General features: G+C 37.1%; 1 non-coding gene across 1 annotated transcript; it reads left to right on the top strand.

Moving 5' to 3' along the window:
- Window positions 1–499: 499 nt before the first annotated feature.
- On the top strand, window positions 500–606 carry LOC123571558 (U6 spliceosomal RNA). The gene has a single exon (XR_006695694.1). It is a non-coding gene; the product is annotated as a U6 spliceosomal RNA (small nuclear RNA).
- Window positions 607–11,409: the final 10,803 nt, after the last annotated feature.

Below are 11,409 nucleotides of genomic sequence, written 5' to 3'. Positions count from 1 at the left end.
ATGTAGTTTAGTTTGCTCATGGTTCTGCAGGCTGTACAGGAAGCATAGCAAAATCAGCTTCTCGGGAGGCCTCAGTGAACTTACAACCATGGTGAAAGGCAAAGGGTAAGCAAGGCATCTCACATCATGGAAGCAGGAGCAAGGAGTAGGGGTGTGCTACACACTTTTAAACAGCCAGATATCAGGATAACTCACTCACTATCTCTAAGACAATACTAAGGGAAATGGTGCTAAACCATTCTTGAGAAATCTGCCTCCATGTTCTAATCACCTCCCACCAGTCCTACCTCCAACAATGGGGATTACAATTCAAATAATATAATATTTAGTAGGGACACTGATTCAAACCATAATGTTCTGCCTTTTGCCCTCCAAATTTCATTTCCTTCTCAGATTGCAAACTACAATCATGCCTTCCCAACAGTCTCCCAAAGTCTTAACTCACTCCAGAACTAACTCAAAATTCTAAAGTCCAAGTTCTCATTTAAGACAAGGTTAGGTGCTCGCTTCGGCAGCACATATACTAAAATTGGAACGATACAGAGAAGATTAGCATGGCCCCTGCGCAAGGATGACACGCAAATTCGTGAAGCGTTCCATATTTTTAGAAGAATCCGAGGAATCTGATGATGACATGGGCTTCGGTCTTTTTGACTAAATCTCTTTTATAACGTGTTCAATAAAAAGCTGAACTTTAAAAAAAAAAAAAAAAAAAAAAGACAAGGTTAGAAGTCCCTTCCACCTATGAGCTTGTACAATCAAAAAATGTTAGTTACTTCCAAGATACAATGGGAGTATAGGCACTGCATAAATACTTTCTTTCAAAATAAGAGAAATCAGCCAAAAAAACCCAAAAAAACAAAAAACAAAACAAAAAAAAAACAAAAAAGAGGGGACTCCAGGCCCTATGCAAGTCCAAAATCCAGCAGGGCAGCCATTGAATTTTAAAGTTCCAAAATTATCTTTGAACCCATGTTTCATATCCAGGGCAGTCTGATGCAAGGAGTTGGCTCCCGCAGTCTTGGACAGCTCTGCTCCCTTGGCTTGACAGGGTTCAGTCCTCATGGCTGCTCTCATGGACTGGTGTTGAATTCCTGTGGCTTTTCCAGGTGCATGGCGCACCTTTCAGTGACTCTACCATTCTGGGGTCTGGAAGATGGTGACCGTTTTCTCATGGCTCCACTAGGCAGTGCCCGAGTGGAAACTCAGTATGGGAACTCCAACCCCACATTTCCCCTCCACAATTTCCTAGTAGAGGGTCTCCATGAGGGCTCTGCCCCTGCAACAGGCTTCTGCCTGGATATCCAGGCTTTTCAATACATGTTCTGAAATCAAGGCAGAGGCTTCCAAGCTCAACTCTTGCACTCTGTGCACCACAGGCTTGACACCACTTGGAAGCAGCCAAGGATTATGGCTCGCACCCTCTGAAGTAGTATCTTGAGCTGTACCTTGGCCCCTTTGAGCCACAGCTGGAGCTGGAGTGGCTAGGATGCAGGGAGCAGTGTCCTGAGACTGTGCAGGGCAGCTGGGCCTATGGCCCGGTCTACAAAACCATTATTTTATCCTGGACCCTGGGGCTTGTGATGGGAGAGGCTGTCATGAAGATCTCTAAAATGCCTTGAAGGTCTTTTTTTTTTTTTTTTTGTCTTGGCTATTAGCACTGGCCTCCATTTTACTTATACAAATTTCTGAAGCCTGCCAGAAATGCTTCCCAGAAAATGAGTTTTTCTTTTATGCTACATGTCCAAGGTGAAAATTTTTTAAACTTATATTCTGCTTCCCATTTAAATATAAGTTCCAATTTCAGGTCATTTCTTTGTTCATGCATATGAACATAGGCTGATAGAATCAGCCAGAGAACATCTTGACCACTTTTCTACTAAGAAATTTCTTCCACCAGATGACCTAAATCATCACTCACAAGTTCCAAAAATCACTAGGGCAAGGGGCACAGTGCCTCCATGTTCTTAGCTAAAGCATAACAATTGTGACCTTTGCTCCAGTTCCTAATAAGTTTCTCATCTTCATCTGAGACCACCTCAGTGTGGTCTTTATTGCCCCTATCACTATCAGCATTTTGTCAAAGCCATTCAACAAGTCTCTAGGAAGTTCCAAACTTTCCCTCATCTTCCTGTCTTCTTCTGAGCTCTACACACTCTTTCAACCTCTGCCTGTTACCCAGTTCAAAAGTGGCTTCCACATTTTTAGGTACCTTTATAGTAACACACCACTCTTGGTACCAATATTCTGTATCAGTTTTTTTCTCACATTGCTATAAAGAAATATCTGAGACTGGGTAATTTATAAGGAAAAGAGATTTGGTTGGCTCATGGTTTTGCAGGCTGTACAAGAATCATAGTAATATCAGCTTCTGGGGAAGCTTCAGGGAACTTACAATCATAAGCAGAATGTGAAGGGAGTATGAGACATCCTACATGGTGGTGGCAGGAGCAAGAGAGAGAAGGGGGAGGTGCTACACACTTTATACAACCAGATGTCATGAGGACTCACTATACCAAGACAATACCAAGGTGGATGATGCTAAACCATTCACTAGAAACCTGCCTCCATGATGAAATCACCTCCAACCAGGCCCACCTCCAACATTGGAGATTACAATTTAACATGAAATTTGATGAGAACACGTTAAAACCATATCACGGTGTTAGCCAACAATTCTGATACTGCTATACATGTATATTAAAATTGAACAATTACATAACTGTGTAGCAGATGGTGGGAGTCAGGTTGTGCTTTTGTACTGGAAAGTTATGGGAAAACAAGAACAGGCTGAAATAATCCATATGGTAATGCATTAGAATTGGATGCATCAGAAAATAAACATGTTTAACTAAATGTAGAGACAGATGGTAAAATAGAGACGTATTTATACATATGTGTATATAAATAGGTTAGTATACACATAAATAGTTCTTTGCTCTGTCAGCAGAGTGCCTAAAAGATATAATATCCTAGCAGCAACAAGACAGCTAGGGCCTAGGTCTTGGTTCCATTTTCTCTTCAAAATATCCGGGACTTCTTTGAGAAATGGCTGATACTAGGATTGCAGTAGGAAATATAGAAGATGAGCCTAAAGATTTGAGTAGTGCCAGAAAATATGGGTGTGTTCAAAAACAAAGTAACATTGATGGAGTTATGTCAAAGGGATACAGAAGTCAAATGAAAAAGCTCTAAGTAGCCAAACTTGGCACAATTTAATCAATAGAATAAATAAAGTAGTACTGCAGTATAATACAAAGTCTAAAATAAACACCTATGAGTTCAAACAGAAATAAATGAATTATTGAATAAATTAAAATTTGGGGAAAGAGGCAAATCTTCCATCTTGGAATCCAGATGATTTATGTAAACAGTGTACTCTAAAGGAAGTAGAAGATAACTTCCCATTCCTTAAATGTGGACTGCATATAGTTACTGTTCTCTAGAGTGTACTATATCTTAAGGAAATAAAATGAATTTTAAAGTGGAGAAACCTTAAAACTAATACTTCAGCTAGGTAATCAAGATCAACATAACTACTCATAAATCAAGTACATACCTAGATATAATATGAGAAAAATTCCACTTTGTCCTGTGATCTTTTTCTTCTAAACCCGTAACATCAATCTATTCATGAAAATAGAATCATGGGGAATAAAACATCAGGAAAATTCTAATAGGGGAACATCCTGACCAGTGGTAAAGAAAAATATATGCAAATATTTGTATTAGAGTTTTCCAGAGAAGTAGATCCAATAGGATATAAGGAGAGATGTGTAGAAAGAGATTTATTCTGAAAGATTGGGTCATGTGTTTATGGGGAATGAGAAGTCCTCTGATCCTCCATCTGCAGTCTGGAGGCCTAGGAAAGCCAGTGGTATAGTTCCAATTCAAGTCCAAAGGCCTGAAAACCAAGAGAGCTCATAGTGTAAGTATCTTCAGTCTGAGAGGGAATGCCTGAGATCCAGGGCACTGATATCCACAGGCAGAAGAAGATGGATATCCCAGCTCCTGAACAGTAAATTTGACCTATCTCCATTTTTTTTTTTTTGGTCGTTGTTCTTTGTAGGCCCTCATTGAATTGAATGAGGCCTGCTCACATTGCTGAGGGTAATCTTTTTTTTTTTTTTTTTTTTTTTTTTTTTTTTTTACGTAGTGTACTGATTCAAATGATAATCTCTTCCAGAAATACCTTTATAGACATGGCCAGAAATAATGTTTACCAGCTATCTGACATCTATTAGGCAAATCAAATTAACACACAAAGTTAACTACCACACTTTCTAAAACCACAAGGAAGAATGTATTCGGGACTATTGCAATAAATGTCAAGATCATCACGATAAGGGAGAGAGATTGATTTCAGCTCTGCATATAGCTTAGATATCTGGGAAGTTATAGCCAGTGAATCGTTAAGGGGTCAAAAGATGAAGAATTACCACAAAAGACAATAGGAAAAAGATATTTTTGCTAAACCAATTTAAGATTATTGCTGAACGCAGGGCAATGTGACAAATATCAAGAGTGGGAAACACTTTCCAAAGTTATTTAGGAGTATTTTTGCTAAAACTAGGCTGTGCAGACCTGACCAGGATGGGGGCCAAGGTTGAGGCCTAGTCCAGAAGAAAGCTCAGAAAAACCTGACTGAAGTTTTATCAAGAAGAGAGTCTGTTACCAGTGCTCCTATCAAAGTAATAAAAAATAAAGTCTGAGACAATGTTAAAGCCAAGAGTAACCTAAGGATACAAGACAATCAAAGCTAATGTGGTATCCTGAATGGAATCTTGAAGTACAAAAAGGCCATTAGGTAAACACTGAGGAAATCTGAATAAAATATGGAATTTGTTTAATTCGTTAATTTAAAAATGCACTCACACTAATGTAAGATATCAATAATGGAATTGTGCAAGTCAGGGAATGGGGAGGTATACAGTTAATCTCTGTTCCATTTTTTTTTATAAATCTAAAGCTACTCTAAAAAAATAGTCTATCAAGTAAAATGAAAAAAGAGAGAAACATGTATTTATGCCCTACTAACCAACTGATGGGTCTCCCGGGTATAACTTTATTTGGAACAATTAATTAACAAGCCATTAGTATGCCTAGAACTATTCAAGGTTTTATGGAAGATTCTATAGACATACACTACGGCTTCTGCCCTCAGGAAGATTGAAATCAACATATCCTCATTATTCACCTATAGACTGTGGATGCAGCAACAGACCTAAGGAAATTAGGAAAGTTTGCCCTTAGACTTCTTGCCCTTTAGATGCCACTCCCCCTACCACCATATACTAGTCCACATACATGCCTATTTCTTCTGCTTTTTCTTAAACATTATCTCATGTTGATGTTCACTCAAGTCGACATTCTCTGAGACTGATTTATGTAGGATTTGATACTGTCCTTTCTAACTCTTGACCTTCATTCTCATACCTGGTTACACGAGCTTCTTTTCCACTTTAAGAAAGGTAAGGTACACCAAAAGTTGTCTTTACTACGGAGATGTGCTGCTTTCCCCAGTGCTATATTCTGGACACGACATTTTAATTTGAAAACTTTTTATGACTCTCATCTACATTTCCCTCTACTGTTGCTTTCCCCTCCAAGCGCGACTCTTTGATCTTGCAGAGGTAAGAATGTCTTACTCTAGGTTAAAATAAAATAAAGCAAATATCCAGCTCATGTTAACGTCTTAGAGTAATGACAAAGAAATCATCCCCTGCCAGGTAACAATGCAATTTAGATAATGACTTTTTAGAGACAGTGCACCCACTTTTATTTAATGCAGAGAAATTACCAGACTAATGACTGGACCCATTCCATATTTAGATACAAATACATGCCATCGTGTTACCATGACCTACATTATTTACTACAGTAGCATGCTGTATACGTTATAGCCTAGGAGCCTTAGGCTATACCATCTAGCCTAGGGCTGTAGTAGGCTATACCATCTAGGTTTGTTTAAGTACACTCGGTAATGTTCACACGATGAGAAAATTGTCTAATGACACATTTCCCAGAAATTATCCCCATTATTAAGTGATGTGTGACTATACTTTCCTTTATCTACACCATTTAGCTGAATGCCTACTCCACATGTGCACAGGAACAATTACTTATGAAAAACAGTAAAATCTCTGAACTTGTATATTTAGATATATCTAATATTGAAGAATATGTGGAATATTTAATTTTCTTCTAATTGGCAGGTTCAAGGGAGAGTAAATTATTTGTTCTAGAGAAACAAGTCATTTAGCTTTGTTTCCTTTGTTAGGGTAATGTCAATTTTTAGCTATTTCATTTATACTAACATTTAATTTTAAAAATTACATTAGGAACAGATGACTGAAGACATCAGGGTCATAGCCGTGTTTTTAAAATAAATAAAAATAACACTCTAAGTTTGTAGTTTCTGGGTTGGTTTGTCATTGTGACAAGATGATATCATCTAAAAAAAAAAAAAAAAAAAAAAAAAAAAGCTAAATCGGCTTCATCTCCAGGGAGCCTTCAAATAGATATGCATGCAAAAAGGGTTTATATTCTCCTTTAGTGCTCAATCTAGACTGGCAGAGTATATGTAGCAGGGTAAACATCAAACACTGAATAAAATACATTTTATTTTATCTTCAAGAATGAGGTTAAATTCAAAAACTTGTCATATCTTCCCTGCCTGATGAAGCTAAATCTGCAAAACCATTTTAAATTACAACATTAAAAAAAAAAAAATCGTATCTGACATTAAACACCTATTGAGCTGGAGACATTTTCTTTTTGCTCAAAGAAAAATTAGCCACACACTGCAGCCGCTTTTTTTATGAAAAGCAAAGACGAGAATCCAAAATCATGAGGAAAAATAATGATTAAGCTACCAAAATAGTTAATGTATAATTGGTAGGTCAGCTTCTTCAAAGAAATACCTGTTCGTGTAATTATAAAATTAATGAAGAACTTTCTATTTTGAGAAACACGTTATTACTTTACAGCATTATTCTACCTCAACTCATGTAATAAAGCCACATAGTGAAGTTGATTTCAAAGAAACAATTTTCTTAGCTTCTCTCAAGATCTTTAGTTGTAAGATAAGAAAAAGGGACATGCCACAATGTAAGGATTGCCCGGGCATCACAACCAAGTATGTACATAACCCATGATCCCAGTAAGAGATAATTTTTACTATCAAATCACCATTCCTTGTCTTCAGATCTTAAATAAATGGTGGTGTATTCTGGAAAAATCTTTTACAAATAATTGGTTCTTGGCTTCTCCCAAGAAGGAATTCAAAGGTGAGCTGGTGGTAGAAGGAAACACCTTTATTGAAGTAGCAGTGTTAGGGCTCCATAACTCCTGCAGAGCAGGACTACCTCACAAGCAGTTTATCTAGAGTAGCAGCTCAGGGCAGTTCTGTAGCAGCTTTTATATCCATTTTAATTACATGAAAATTAAGGGGTAGGTTATTCAGAAATGTCTAGAAAAAGAGTGATAACTTTTGGGTCATTGCCAGGGAAGGGGTAAACTCATAACTCTGGTGGGCATGTCTTATGGAGAGGTGCTTCGGATTCTTCCCCGTTTCTCAGTCTGGTCCAGAATGGAGTCCCACTTCCTATTTCTCTTTCATTCAATTTGCTATGTCATCCCCAGAGAACAACCATACTAATAATATAAAATATTTTTAAAAGCAGACTTTTAACAACAGTGTTTCAGCTTTCATAAGTTAGTTACATTCAGCCCACACTCAGTAATTTTTCCACACCATTTTTCTCTTTAAAGCTCACTTACTGTATTTATAGATTGCCACTCTATTAGATATTAACTTCTAAGGGCAGGGCTTGTATTTTATTCATCATTACATCTCCTAAATCTGTAGAAGCAGTGTTTTATGCACAGAAGGCCCTGAATACGGCCGGGTGTGGTGGCTCACACCTGTAATCCCAACACTTTGGGAGACCAAGGCAGGTGGATCACGAGGTCAGATCAAGACCAAGACCATCCTGGCTAACATGGTGAAACTCTGTCTCTACTGAAAATACAAAAAAAAAATAGCTGAGCATGGTGGTGGGCGCCTGCAGTCCCAGTTACTCGGGAGGCTGAGGCAGGAGAATGGCATGAACCCAGGAGGTGGAGCTTACAGTGAGCTGAGATGGCACCACTGCACTCCAATCTGGGCCACAGAGCAAGACTCTATCTCAAAAAAAAAAAAAAAAAAAAAGCCCTGAATATTAGTCTCTTGTACTAAACTTGACTGAAAGAGACCAACATATATCAAAAATATAATACAGGCATTACTAGTTAAAGGTGGAAAGCAAGAGAAAGGGAAGGGTAAAGTATAGTTGGAGGGCAAATATCTATCTATCTATCTATCTATCTATCTATCTATCTATCTATCTATCTATCTATATGAATAGTAAAAATAAAAAAAAGTAGGAGAAAGGAGACATTAGATGAAATGACAAAAAGAGGGAGGAATTTCAAAAACCTATTAATTGAATGTCAGACTCTAATAAATGAACTTCATTGTATTATCTTTTTGTTGTATAAGTAGCTATGCTGTTCCTACTGTGTATCAGGTACTGTTCTAGGTGATGGTGATTGGTTTTCAGTAGCTGACACTTGTACAAGAGATCAAGCAGTGAAAAACAAATATGAAATAAATATTAAAAATTAGACAGAAACAACTTACATGTAAAAAATGATGGTAAATGATACAATAGACCGATTGGAACCCTAAGAGTTAGTGAAGGACCATTTGAGGAGGTGATATATATCTAAAATCTAAATGACACTAAGGTCCAGCAGTGTGACATCAGGGAGAAGACCAGTCCAGAAGTGGGAACAGGTAGTTCAAAGAGTATAATATGGGAACTCAGATAGTATACTTTTTTAAAAAAAGAGTATTGGTATTCCTGAAGCAAAGGGGTTAGTAGAAAAGTGGTTCAAGATGAAGTTGAAGAAGGAGGCAGAGGCCAGATCATGGGGTCAAAGTAGGTAATTTGGTTTTTATTCCATAATAAAGGGAAGAAAACAAAGGATTTACATGGCCATTGTGTTACACAATTCCCAGGGATACAATTCACCTAATATTTCTATGAATGTTTCCCCATGGAGATTATGGTGTAGCAGGCAAAGAAGTCCAAAGTAGACCAGTGTAGTATAAAATTATCTTGAGCTTAAGAAAGGTGAATGCATAAAAATTTTGATCTGCCTAAAAGCAGAGCCTCCCAAAAGGATGCAAAGGAACCCAATTGTCATAAATCTCCTCCCTTGGGGCAACCAAGGAAGACTGACTCATCATCAGAGATGAGTTATTCAGAATTCTATATAACTTTACATCACGCCCAGACATGATAAAACGGTCATATTTATTCCATCTATACTCCTAAGACCCCTTTGTTTTTCCTAAAAATTATTTGTTTTTCCACAAGTGCACTATACCTCTCCTATTTCACCTATTAAGAAGTCATTTATTTTTCTGTAAGTGCCCTTCTCTCCTTCCACTTTTCCTATTAAGGCGGTATAAAAAGCCCCAAATTCTAAATGCTTCCTTGAGTCACATTTTTCTGTGAACTCTCATACATAGTACAGGATTAAACCTGTTTTTTCTCTTGCTGATCTGTCTTTTGTCAGCTTACTTTGCAGGCTCCAAAGTATAAAGCTAAGAAGGCAGAAGAAAAGTTTTTCTTACGGACACAGTCCCGGTAAGCTTGGGCATGAAATGATCTGATTTATGATGATTTTGTTTTAAATGTATTTGCTGTTGCTCTATGGAGAGCAGCTTATAGGAGAAGAAGCAAAGAGACTATGTAACAGGATATGGTCGAGAGAGAAATAATAATAGCTTAGGCTAGAGAGATAATAGGGAGGAAAGCAGCTAGAATTTTAGTATGTATTTTGGATGTAGAATTAACAAAATTTACAGATAAATTGGATATAGAGAGATAGAGAGTAAGAAAAAAAGGAATCAAAGTTTTTTTTTTTTTTTTAACTTTACAAATAGATTGAAATCTAGTTTCATTTATTGAGATGGGAAAGACAGAAAGATAAATTAATGGAAGTAAAAGGCCTGCTACTTTGGTTATTCAGTTTGTCCCCTGCATGTCCCTAGAGAAGCACCATTCTCAGCTTAGGCATTGCATATTTTGATACTTGTTTGGGAAACTTTTTACAGATTGCAGAGAAGTGTCCTATTTGAATACTATCTGCATATTATACTTTTCTTATAATTGTAATAATGGTATCTTAAACAGGATTCCATTTTTATAATTCATGTAAAGGGGCAGGATAAGAGAGTTGAAATCAATAGTTTTGTTCTAGCCATATTCAATGTAAGGTATATAGTAGGTATTCCAGGAGAAATGTCAAATAGGAGGATGGATCTTAGAGCCTAGAGTTCGGAGAATAGATAAGGGTTAGACTTACAGTTCTGGGAATCACTAGCATCTATAAAGCATTTAAAGCCTAGAAAACAGATAAAATTACAAAGGGAGAAAATACAGGTAGAAGTGATATATTAATCATTTTTTATCTCTTAACTTTCTCTAATTAAAGAATAAAATTCTGGATTTAGAAGGTAACCCAGAGGACATCACCATTCCACTCTAAAATTCACGAATCATCATTATAGCATTCCTGAGATGAAATCATATAATCTTTGAATATTTCCAGGTATAAGGAGTTTGCAGCTATGCATGGAAGCCCATTCCATCATTGAATTATTGGAATTTTAAAAAGACATCCTCACTTACAAGTTCTGCACTGATGACAGTAGACATTTTCTGAAATGCTCGATATAATCAAGCAAAGAGATTTTGATAAGCTTCCTGGAATTGGAGCTCCTCATCTTGCTCCAGCAATCTGAATTAATGTCTCCATAAATTTACCATCAGTAAATAATGTAGCATTAGAAAGACGCTGACTTACTGTATGTTTTTATGAGATTCTAAACATATGTAATAATATTACACATTTTTATTATCAAGACTTTATTCAATAAGGCTATTCTTTTACTCACTCAATATATTTCAGAGCTATGCCTTATAATGATTCATAACACCCAGTCAGATATAAAGTACTCTGTGAAGAAGTAGTAGTGTTCACTTTGTTGTAAAATTGCCTTTTGTTATCAAGAGAATATGCCTGCATTAAAAACATGTAAGGAATTTTCTCCCCAGGTGTTTGGGTTCAGGAATAAATTTTATATAACTAAAGTCACTCAGGGCAGAGCATTTGGAGCCTGCTCAGCAACTGCTGCTGCCCTGAAGCCAGATGCATGATATGAATGACCTATGCAGGTTCACTGCATTTGGCTGCTCGTACTGTGGCATAGAACAACTACAAGGGCACTGCTCCTATACACTGTGATGTTGTGATGTGACTGATGATCCTAGAGTTTTGCAACACAGGAGCCCT

The sequence above is a fragment of the Macaca fascicularis genome, chromosome X, assembly GCF_037993035.2.
Source record: "Macaca fascicularis isolate 582-1 chromosome X, T2T-MFA8v1.1".
NCBI classification, from domain to species: domain Eukaryota; kingdom Metazoa; phylum Chordata; class Mammalia; order Primates; family Cercopithecidae; genus Macaca; species Macaca fascicularis.
The sequence above is the reverse complement of the archived record's forward strand: the minus strand, read 5'-3'. Positions and strand labels throughout refer to the sequence as shown.